This window comes from Tachyglossus aculeatus, chromosome 5 (genome assembly GCF_015852505.1).
Source record: "Tachyglossus aculeatus isolate mTacAcu1 chromosome 5, mTacAcu1.pri, whole genome shotgun sequence".
NCBI lineage: Eukaryota > Metazoa > Chordata > Mammalia > Monotremata > Tachyglossidae > Tachyglossus > Tachyglossus aculeatus.
The window spans coordinates 78935441-78947654 of record NC_052070.1 but is presented as its reverse complement, the minus strand read 5'-3'; the positions used below and the strand labels follow the sequence as shown (position 1 = coordinate 78947654).

Genomic DNA, 12214 nt, shown 5'->3' with positions numbered 1-12214 from the left:
TGTTCATTTCTCCGGGACACCAGGGCTCACTGGTGGTTTTATTGTAATTGGGCCAGATAATTAGAAAAACTTGAAGTGTACAAATGTAACCCAACACGTAAAATTATGTTTGCCCCAGTTTTATTAAGGTCATGTAGGAACTACTTGTCCGGGAACTAAAGTCGTGGGTTTACTGTTTCCCTATTTTCTTCCCTACGGCCATGATACATGCACTGTACCGGACGGATAAAAAAATGCATAAAAACTAGTAGTCCGCGTATTACCCCAAACGATTTCCGACTATTGCCCTTTAAATAAAGACGCAATTACCCCAAACGATTTCCGACTATTGCCCTTTAAATAAAGACCCAATTTACTCTGAGTCACAATGTTATGTCTGTTATGGAGAGGCAGCTTCCACAATGTTATGTCTGTTATGGAGAGGCTGCTTCCATACACCACCAATCGTATTTATTGAGCGCTTACTATGTGCAGAGCACTGTACTAAGTGCTTAGCACTGTACTAATTTATACATACATTCTATGTACGTTCCATACACTCCAAACATACATTCTACGTATGTTTCCATACATTCTAATTTATCCGCGGAATGGTAATCTTCCCTCTTAAAACAGACGCAGGCATACTGGACTGTCTCTATGTGTTGCCAATTTGTACTTCCCAAGCGCTTAGTACAGTGCTCTGCACATAGTAAGTGCTCAATAAATACGATCGATGATGATGATGATGCATTTCGACTTCTCATCCGAAGGCGCTGTGAAGTGTATCCTGCCTCCAGGAAGCGTCCTCGTCAAAGGTGCGCTTCACGTTGGCTACTGAGTCCTATATAATCCACGCCTCGCGGCGGCTATATATCACCGTCATCATCATCAATCGTATTTATTGAGCGCTCACTATGTGCAGAGCACTGTACTAAGCGCTTGGGAAGTACAAATTGGCAACATATATCCCCCAAAGTTACATCACCGGGTAACGGTACTACACCTCCGCAACCCCGGACGCTTTCAAGGTGCAGTCCCAGGTGCTCGGACGCATCCAGCACGGTCTGATTTCTTTCCCGAAGGACTATCCGGGATTTAAGGCTCCTGAAGACGCGTTGTCCGAAGGTGGGTGGTACAGCGAAAGTGACCTTGGTGGACTAATTAAACTGAGGGTGCGGAGGGGTGGCCTATCAGTTTAGGCCCCGTGTTTGCCGTCCTTCCCGGGGGGGGCCACTGCTTTGGCCGCTTCGGGATTTCACAATTAACCTTTCGCCGGCTTCGGCCCCTTCCGCGTGGGTGACCGGGGCCGCGGCTCTGCGAAGCGTGGGAACCTGCCTGCGGACCTCACCTCCACCACCGCCCCCCGGGCTCCTCTTCCTCCTCCGCGTGGCCCACTTTGGAAGTCACGGGTCGTGGGTTCGGATCCCGCCTCCGCCACCTGTCAGCTGTGCGACCTCGGGCAAGTCGGTCCGCGTCTCTGGGCCTCGGTGCCCTCCGCTGCCAAACGGGGATGATGACTGTGAGCCCCACGTGGGACAACTTCCTCTCCCGTCAGAATCAGTAGCCCCTCTAGGTCTCCCCCCTTTAGACTGTGAGCCCACTGTTGGGTAGGGACCGTCTCTATATGTTGCCAATTTGTACTTCCCAAGCGCTTAGTACAGTGCTCTGCACATAGTAAGCGCTCAATAAATACGACTGATGATGATGATGATGATGACAACCCGGTTACCTGGTCTCCGCCCGGGCGCTTAGAACGGCGCTTGGCACATAGTAAGTGCTTAACAAACACCACCGGTGTCATTTACGGAGTGCCCGCTGTGCGCAGGGCACTGCGCTAAGCGCTCGGGAGCGGACCACGCGACAGAGCTGACAGGATACTTCGGCTGCTGCGGCAGCGTGGCTCAGCGGAAAGAGTTGGAGGTTGTGGGTTCTAATCCCGGCTCCGCCACTTGTCTGCTGTGTGACCTTTGGCAAGCCACTTCCCTTCTCTGGGCCTCGGTTCCCTCATCTGTAAAATGGGGATACTTCGGCTGCTGCAGCAGCGTGGCTCAGCGGAAAGAGTTGGAGGTTGTGGGTTCTAATCCCGGCTCCGCCACTTGTCTGCTGTGTGACCTCTGGCAAGCCACTTCCCTTCTCTGGGCCTCAGTACCCTCATCTGTAAAATGGGGATTAAGAGTGAGCCCCATGTGGGACATCCTCATTACCTTGTATCTACCCCAGCGCTTGGCACATAGTGAGCGCTTAACAAATACCATCATCATCATTATTATTAAAGAGCCCAGGCTGGGGAGCCAGAGGACGTGGGTTCTAATCCCAGCTCTGCCGCTCGTCTGCCGGGTGGCCTTGGGCAAGCCGCTTCCCTTCTCTGGGCCTCAGTTACCTCGCCTTTAAAATGGGGATAATAATAATAAGTAATAATGGCATTTGTTAAGCGCTTACTATGTGCACAGCGCTGTTCTAAGCGCTGGGGGGGTTACAAGGTGATCAGGTTGTCCCACGTGGGGCTCACAGTCTTAATCCCCATTTTACAGATGAGCTAACTGAGGCTCAGAGAAGTTAAGTGACTTGCCCAAGGTCACACAGCAGACATGTGGGGGAGCGGGATTCGAATCCATGACCTCTGACTCCAAAGCCCGGGCCCTTTCCACTGAGCCACGCTGCTCCTCTATGGGGATGAAGACCGTGAGCCCCACGTGGGCCAGCCTGACGACCTGGTCTCCGCCCAAGCGCTCAGCACAGCGCTTAGCACATCGTGGGCGCTTAAGAGGAGCACCGTGCATTAGCGGAAAGAGCCCGGGCTCGGGAGTCAGGGGACTTGGGTTCTAATCCCAGCTCCTCCACTTGTCTGCTGTGTGACCTTGCGCAAGTCATTTCACTTCCCTGGGCCTCAGCTCCCTCATCTGCAAAATGGGGATGGAGACTGTGAGCTTTGGAGTCTGAGGTAACGGGTTCTAATCCCGACTCTGCCAACTGTCAGCTGTGTGGCTTTGGGCAAGTCACTTCACTTCTCAGCGCTTAGAACAGTGCTTCGCACCTAATAAGCGCTTAATAAATGCCACTATTATTATTATTATTATTCTCTGGGCCTCTGTGACCTCATCTGTAAAACGGGGACAAAGACTGTGAGCCGCCCGTGGGTCAACCTGATCACCTTGTAACCTCTTCAGCGTTTAGAACAATGTTGGCACACAGTAAGCGCTTAACAAATGCCATTATTATTATTATTATTATTACTAATAATTACTATTACAACCTGATTCCCTTGTAGCCCCCCCCCGCCAGCGCTTAGAACAGTGCTTGGCACAGAGTAAGCGCTTAACAAATGCCATAGTAAGGAAAATTAATTAACGAATACCATGGTGAGGATTTGCTCCGCGACGCTTCGTCGGGCCCACACGCCTCCAAGCCCGACCGCCCTCAGAGGAGGAGGAGAGGCCGCCCTGGGCCTGACGGATTCATTCAGCCGTACTTACTGAGCGCTTACGGTGTGCAGAGCGCTGTACTAAGCGCTTGGGAAGCAGTGTCGCTCAGTGGAAAGAGCCCGGGCTTTGGAGCTGTGTAACCTCCTCAGCGCTCAGAACGGCGCTCGGCACATAGTAAGCGCTTAATAAATGCCGTCATTAGTATTACCACAAAGAGGCAACAGAAGCAGCGTGGCTCAGTGGAAAGAGCCCGGGCTTTGGAGTCTGAGGTAACGGGTTCTAATCCCGACTCTGCCAATTGTCAGCTGTGTGGCTTTGGGCAAGTCACTTCTCTGGGCCTCATCTGGAAAATGGGGATGAAGACTGTGAGCCCCCCCATGGGACAACCTGATCGCCTTGTATCCTCCCCAGCGCTCAGAATGGTGCTTGGTACATAGTAAGCGCTTAATAAATGCCATCATTATTATTATTATAGAGACGGTCCCGGCCCAACAACGGGGCTCGTCTCTATATGTTGCCAACTTGTACTTCCCAAACGCTTAGCCCAGTGCTCTGCACACAGTAAGCGCTCAATAAATTCATTCATTCATTCAATCGTATTTACTGAGCGCTTACTGTGTGCAGAGCACTGTACTAGAGAAGCAGCGTGGCTCAGTGGAACGAGCCTGGGCTTTGGAGCCAGAGGTCATGGGTTCAAACCCCGGCTCCCCCACCTGTCAGCTGTGTGACTTTGGGCAAGTCACTTCACTTCTCTGGGCCTCAGTTCCCTCATCTGTAAAATGGGGATGAAGACTGTGAGCCCCCGGTGGGACAACCTGATCACCTTCTAACCTCCTCAGCGTCTAGAATGGTGCTTGGCACATGGTACGTGCTTAATAAATGCCGTCATTATTATTATCACAAAGAGGTAACAGAAGCAGCGTGGCTCAGTGGAAAGAGCCCGGGCTTTGGAGTCTGAAGTCCTGGGTTCTAATCCTGACTCTACCAATTTTCAGCTGTGTGGCTTTGGGCAAGTCACTTCACTTCTCAGCGCTTAGAGCAGTGCTTTGCACCTAGTAAGTGCTTAATAAATGCCACCATTATTATTATTCTCTGGGCCTCTGTGACCTCACCTGTAAAATGGGGACAAAGACTGTGAGCCCCCCGTGGGTCAACCTGATCACCTTGTAACCTCCTCAGCGTTTAGAACGACGTTGGCACGTAGTAAGCATTTAACAAATGCCATTATTATTATTATTATTATAGAGATGGTCCCGGCCCAACAATCAATCAATCAATCGTATTTATTGAGCGCTTACTGTGTGCAGAGCGCTGTACTAAGCGCCTGGGCAGTACAAGTTGGCAACATGTAGAGACAGTCCCTACCCAACAGTGGGCTCCGGGGCTCGTCTCTACATGTTGCCAACTTGTACTTCCCAAGCGCTTAGCCCAGTGCTCTGCACACAGTAAGCGCTCAATAAATTCATTCATTCAATCGTATTTATTGAGCGCTTACTGTGTGCAGAGCACTGGATGGGCTGGGAGCCAGAGGCAGAATCCCGGAGCGGCAAGGAAAGGAGCAACCCATGGGACGTACATGAGGGGCCACTCCATGTTTTAGCGGGCTGCCCTGTTGCTTTCCTAAATTCCCAGTGTGTCAACGTGATAAAATCACCGGCCCCTTCCCTGTAGAGGGTACTCCTTGGGAGACAGCCAAGTTGGGAATCATTTCTTGATATCCCACTCCACCTTTGTGTGGCTTCATATGTATATATGTTTGTGCATATTTATTACTCTATTTATTTATTTATTCATTTTACTTGTACATATCTATTCTATTTATTTTATTTTGTTAGTATGTTGACCGTCGGTTGCTTTCCTAAATTCCCAGTGTGTCAACGTGATAAAATCACCGGCCCCTTCCCTGTAGAGGGTTCTCCTTGGGAGACAGCCAAGTTGGGAATCATTTCTTGATATCCCACTCCACCTTTGTGTGGCTTCATATGTATATATGTTTGTACATATTTATTACTCTATTTATTTATTTATTTTGCTTGTACATATCTATTCTATTTATTTTATTTTGTTAGTATGTTGACCGTCTGTTGCTTTCCTAAATTCCCAGTGTGTCAACGTGATAAAATCACCGGCCCCTTCCCTGTAGAGGGTTCTCCTTGGGAGACAGCCAAGTTGGGAATCATTTCTTGATATCCCAGTCCACCTTTGTGTGGCTTCATATGTATATATGTTTGTGCATATTTATTACTCTATTTATTTATTTATTTATTTTACTCGTACATATCTATTCTATTTATTTTATTTTGTTAGTATGTTGACCGTCGGTTGCTTTCCTAAATTCCCAGTGTGTCAACGTGATAAAATCACTGGCCCCTTCCCAGTAGAGGGTACTCCTTGGGAGACATCCAAGCTGGGAATCATTTCTTGATATCCCAGTCCACCTTTGTGTGGCTTCATATGTATATATGTTTGTACATATTTATTACTCTATTTATTTATTTATTTTACTTGTACATATCTACTCTATTTTATTTTGTTAGTATGTTTGGTTTTGTTCTCTGTCTCCCCCTTTTAGACTGTGAGCCCAATGTTGGGTAGGGACTGTCTCTATATGTTGCCAATTTGTACTTCCCAAGCGCTTAGTACAGTGCTCTGCACATAGTAAGCGCTCAATAAATACGATTGATGATGATGATGATGATGATGATGGATGTCTCCTCCAGAGACATGAAATCTCATTTCTGTCAGAGGATGCAGAACTTTTGAAAACTGTTGTCCCCAAATACGTACTTCTGTAGACAAGGTCTTTGCCCCTTCCTTCCTCTCCCCCTCGTCCCCCTCTCCATCCCCCTCATCTTACCTCCTTCCCTTCCCCACAGCACCTGTATGTATGTATATATGTTTGTACATATTTATTACTCTATTTATTTATTTATTTAACTTGTACATATCTATTCTATTTATTTTATTTTGTTAGTATGTTTGGTTTTGTTCTCTGTCTCCCCCTTCTAGACTGTGAGCCCACTGTTGGGTAGGGACTGTCTCTCTATGTTGCCAACTTGGACTTCCCAAGCGCTTAGTCCAGTGCTCTGCACACAGTAAGCGCTCAATAAATACGATTGATGATGATGATGATGACCGTCTCTATATGTTGCCAACTTGGACTTCCCAAGCGCTTAGTACAGTGCTCTGCACACAGTAAGCGCTCAATAAATACGATTGTTTGATTGATTGATTGCCACCATGAACATTGATGGCATTGACACCTGTCCACATGTTTTGTTTCGTTGTTTGTCTCCCCCTTCTAGACCGTGAGCCCACTGTTGGGTAGGGACCGTCTCTATATATTGCCAACTTGGACTTCCCAAGCGCTCAGTACAGTGCTCTGTACACAGTTAAGTGCTCAATAAGTACGATTAAATGAATGAATGAATGGACGTGAGAAGCAGCGTGGCTCAGTGGAAACAGCCCGGGCTTTGGAGTCAGAGGTCACGGGTTCAAATCCCGGCTCCGCCAACTGTCAGCTGGGTGACTTTGGGCAGGTCACTTCACTTCTCCAGGCCTCAGTTCCCTCATCTGTAAAATGGGGATTAAGACCATGAGTCCCCCGTGGGACAACCTGATCACCTTGCAACCTCCCCGGCGCTTAGAACGGTGCTTTGCACATAGTAAGCGCTCAATAAATGCCATCATTAATTAATTAATTCCTCTGACCTATCCCCCCGTGGGACCCCCGTGGGACAACCTGATCACCTTGCAACCTCCCCAGCGCTTAGAACAGTGCTTTGCACATAGTAAGCGCTTAATAAATGCCGTCATTATTATTACTACAAAGAGGCAACAGAAGCAGCGTGGCTCAGTGGAAAGAGCCCGGGCTTTGGAGTTTGAAGTCCTGGGTTCTAATCCCGACTCTGCCAATTGTCAGCTGTGTGACTTTGGGCAAGTCACTTCACTTCTCTGGGCCTCAGTGACCTCATCTGTAAAAAGGGGAGGAAGACTGGGAGCCCCCCCTGGGACAACCTGATCACCTTGTAACCTCCTCAGTGCTTAGAGAAGCAGCGTGGCTCAGTGGCAAGAGCCTGGGCTTTGGAGTCAGAGGTCGTGGGTTCAAATCCCGAATCCGCCACTTGTCAGCTCTGTGACTTTGGGTGAGTCACTTAACTTCTCCGTGCCTCAGTTCCCTCATCTATAAAATGGGGATGAAGACTGTGAGCCCCATGTGGGACAACCGGATCACCTTGTCACCTCCCCAGCGCTTAGAACAGTGCTTTGTACATAGTAAGCGGTTAATAAACGCTACCATTATTATTACTTCACTACTCCAGGCCTCAGTTCCCTCATCTGTAAAATGGGGATGAAGACGGTGAGCCCCCGTGGGACAACCAACCGGATCACCTTGTCACCTCCCCAGCGTAATAATAATAATAATAATAACAATAATAATGGCATTTATTAAGCGCTTACTATGTGCAATAAATGCTATCATTATTATTATTACTTAGCTTCTCTGGGCCTCAGTTCCCTCATCTGTGAAATGGGGATGAAGACTGTGAGCCCCACGTGGGACAACCAACCGGATCACCTTGTCACCTCCCCAGCACTTAGAACAGTGCTTTGCACATAGTAAAATCTTAATAATAATAATAATGGCATTTATTAAGTGCTTACTATGTGCAAAAAATGCTATCATTATTATTATTATTATTATTATTACTTTGCTTCTCCGGGCCTCAGTTCCCTCATCTGTCAAATGGGGATGAAGACTGTGAGCCCCACGTGGGACGACCAACCGGATCACCTTGTCACCTCCCCAGCGCTCATAACAGTGCTTTGCAAATAGTAAAATCTTAATAATAATAATAATGGCATTTATTAAGCGCTTACTATGTGCAATAAATGCTATCATCATTATTATTATTATTATTACTTCACTTCTCCGCGCCTCAGCTCCCTCATCTGTCAAATGGGGATGAAGACTGTGAGCCCCCCGTGGGACAACCAACCGGATCACCTTGTCACCTCCCCAGCGCTTAGAACAGTGCTTTGCACATAGTAAGCGCTTAATAAATGCTAACATTATTATTACTTCACTTCTCCGGGCCTCAGTTCCCTCACCTGTCAAATGGGGATGAAGACTGTGAGCCCCATGTGGGACAACTGGATCACCTTGTCACCTCCCCAGGACTCAGAACAGCGCTTTGCACATAGTAAAATCTTAATAATAATAATAATGGATTTATTAAGTGCTTACTATGTGCAATAAATGCTCTCATCATCATTATTATTATTATTATTATTATTATTATTACTTCACTTCTCTGGGCCTCAGTTCCCTCACCTGTAAAATGGGGATGAAGACTGTGAGCCCCACATGGGACAACCAACCGGATCAATAGTAAGGCTTAATAATAATAATAATAATGGCATTTATTAAGCGCTTACTATGTGCAATAAATGCTATCATCATCATTATTATTACTTCACTTCTCCGGGCCTCAGTTCCCTCATCTGTCAAATGGGGATGAAGACTGTGAGCCCCCCGTGGGACAACGAACCGGATCTCCTTGTCACCTCCCCAGTGCAATAATAATAATAATGGCATTTATTAAGTGCTTACTATGTGCAATAAATGCTATCATCATTATTATTATTATTATTATTATTACTTCACTTCTCCGCGCCTCAGCTCCCTCATCTGTGAAATGGGGATGAAGACTGTGAGCCCCCGTGGGACAATCAACCGGATCACCTTGTCACCTCCCCAGCGCTCATAACAGTGCTTTGCAAATACTAAAATCTTAATAATAATAATAACAATAATAATGGATTTATTAAGCGCTTACGTGCAATAAATTCTCTCATCATCATTATCATTATTATTATTATTACGTCACTTCTCCGGGCCTCAGTTCCCTCATCTGTCAAATGGGGATGAAGACTGTGAGCCCCACGTGGGAAAACCAACCGGATCACCTTGTCACCTCCTCAGTGTAATAATAATAATAGTAATAATAATAATAATAATAATAGCATTTATTAAGCGCTTACTATGCACAATAAATGCTATTAATTATTATTATTATTATTATTATCACTTCACTTCTCCGGGCCTCAGTTCCCTCATCTGTCAAATGGGGATGAAGACCATGAGCCCCCCGTGGGACAACCAACCGGATCACCTTGTCACCTCCTCAGCACAATAATAATAATAATAATAATGGCATTTATTAAGCGCTTACTATGCGCAATAAATGCTATCATCATTATTATTATTACTATTACTTCACTTCTCAGGGCCTCAGTTCCCTCATCTGTCAAATGGGGATGAAGACTGTGAGCCCCCCGTGGGACGACCAACCGGGTCACCTTGTCACCTCCCCAGTGCAATAATAACAATAATAATGGATTTATTAAGCGCTTACTATGTGCAATAGATGCTATCATTATTATTATTATTATTACTTCGCTTCTCCGGGCCTCAGTTCCCTCATCCGTCAAACGGGGATGAAGACTGGGAGCCCCCCGTGGGACGACCAACCGGATCACCTTGTCACCTCCCCAGCGCAATAATGATAATAATAATGGATTTATTAAGCGCTTACTATGTGCAATAAATGCTATTATCATTATTATTATTATTATTATTATTACTACTTCACTTCTCCGGGCCTCAGTTCCCTCATCCGTCAAACGGGGATGAAGACTGGGAGCCCCCCGTGGGACGACCAACCGGATCACCTTGTCACCTCCCCAGCGCAATAATGATAATAATAATGGATTTATTAAGCGCTTACTATGTGCAATAAATGCTATTATCATTATTATTATTATTATTATTATTATTATTATTATTACTACTTCACTTCTCCGGGCCTCAGTTCCCTCATCTGTCAAACGGGGATGAAGACTGGGAGCCCCATGTGGGGCGACCAACCGGATCACCTTGTCACCTCCCCAGCGTAATAATAATAACAATAATAATAATAATAATAATGGCATTTATTAAGCGCTTACTATGCGCAATAAATGCTATCATCATCATTATTATTATTATCACTTTACTTCTCCGGGCCTCAGTTCCCTCATCCGTCAAACGGGGATGAAGACTGGGAGCCCCCCGTGGGACGACCAACCGGATCACCTTGTCACCTCCCCAGCGTAATAATGATAATAATAATGGATTTATTAAGCGCTTACTATGTGCAATAAATGCTATTATCATTATTATTATTATTATTATTATTATTACTACTTCACTTCTCCGGGCCTCAGTTCCCTCATCTGTCAAACGGGGATGAAGACTGGGAGCCCCCCGTGGGACGACCAACCGGATCACCTTGTCACCTCCCCAGTGCAATAATAACAATAATAATGGATTTATTAAGCGCTTACTATGTGCAATAGATGCTATCATCATTATTATTATTATTACTTCGCTTCTCCGGGCCTCAGTTCCCTCATCTGTCAAACGGGGATGAAGACTGGGAGCCCCCCGTGGGACGACCAACCGGATCACCTTGTCACCTCCCCAGCGCAATAATGATAATAATAATGGATTTATTAAGCGCTTACTATGTGCAATAAATGCTATTATCATTATTATTATTATTATTATTATTATTACTACTTCACTTCTCCGGGCCTCAGTTCCCTCATCTGTCAAACGGGGATGAAGACTGGGAGCCCCATGTGGGACGACCAACCGGATCACCTTGTCACCTCCCCAGCGTAATAATAACAACAATAATAATAATAATAATAATGGCATTTATTAAGCGCTTACTATGCGCAATAAATGCTATCATCATCATTATTATTATTATCACTTTACTTCTCCGGGCCTCAGTTCCCTCATCTGTCAAACGGGGATGAAGACTGGGAGCCCCCCGTGGGACGACCAACCGGATCACCTTGTCACCTCCCCAGCGCAATAATGATAATAATAATGGATTTATTAAGCGCTTACTATGTGCAATAAATGCTATTATCATTATTATTATTATTATTATTACTACTTCACTTCTCCGGGCCTCAGTTCCCTCATCTGTCAAACGGGGATGAAGACTGGGAGCCCCCCGTGGGACGACCAACCGGATCACCTTGTCACCTCCCCAGTGCAATAATAACAATAATAATGGATTTATTAAGCGCTTACTATGTGCAATAGATGCTATCATCATTATTATTATTATTACTTCGCTTCTCCGGGCCTCAGTTCCCTCATCTGTCAAACGGGGATGAAGACTGGGAGCCCCATGTGGGGCGACCAACCGGATCACCTTGTCACCTCCCCAGCGCAATAATGATAATAATAATGGATTTATTAAGCGCTTACTATGTGCAATAAATGCTATTATCATTATTATTATTATTACTACTTCACTTCTCCGGGCCTCAGCTCCCTCATCTGTCAAACGGGGATGAAGACTGTGCGCCCCATGTGGGACGACCAACCGGATCACCTTGTCACCTCCCCAGCGCAATAATAATAATAATAATAATGGATTTATTAAGCGCTTACTATGTGCAATAAATGCTATCATCATTATTATCATCATTACTTCGCTTCTCCGGGCCTCAGTTCCCTCATCTGTCAAACGGGGATGAAGACCGTGCGCCCCACGTGGGGCGACCAACCGGATCACCTCGTCACGTCCCCGGCGCTCAGAACAGCGCTCGGCACGTAGTAAGCGCTTCACGGATACCATCATTCATTCATTCGCCTATAGGAATGAATGAACGAACGGGCTCCGAGCGTAGAGCAGGGGGAGACGGACGACGACGACGACGACCACGGGTCCCGCTCCCCTCAG

At 46.2% G+C, this 12214-nt stretch overlaps 1 protein-coding gene across 1 annotated transcript in view; it reads right to left on the bottom strand.

The window, feature by feature from the left end:
• The window catches only part of SLC20A2 (solute carrier family 20 member 2), a 126392-nt gene that overhangs the window by 113842 nt on the left and 336 nt on the right, over positions 1-12214 (bottom strand). The window lies entirely within an intron of this gene.